Raw genomic sequence first — 322 nt, 5'->3', positions numbered from 1 at the left:
GGGTCGGCATGGCCGTGAGTTGGGTTGGTAGGAAGGGACGCAGTGCGTGCATGCTACACTGCGTGGTTTTGGGTTTTGTTCTGGTGATGGGAAATCATGGGAGCTGCAGTCACATCCTGGGCTTTTAGAAAACGAACGAGGAAGAAGTAAAGAAGAATTCTCATGGTTAGGGCTGTAATCGCGTCAGTGATCCTTTCAGAAACAGTTTTGAGTCGTATATGCTCGCCATGGTTGCCTTGGGTAATTGCTCCGCTTGCCGATACCGAGTTGAGGGCATCACTTCACATTACGAATCGTGTGAACGAGAACTATAGGATGATGA

The sequence above is a fragment of the Musa acuminata genome, chromosome BXJ3-3, assembly GCF_036884655.1.
Source record: "Musa acuminata AAA Group cultivar baxijiao chromosome BXJ3-3, Cavendish_Baxijiao_AAA, whole genome shotgun sequence".
In the NCBI taxonomy this organism is placed as follows: Eukaryota; Viridiplantae; Streptophyta; class Magnoliopsida; order Zingiberales; family Musaceae; genus Musa; species Musa acuminata.
This window is presented reverse-complemented; position numbering follows the sequence as displayed.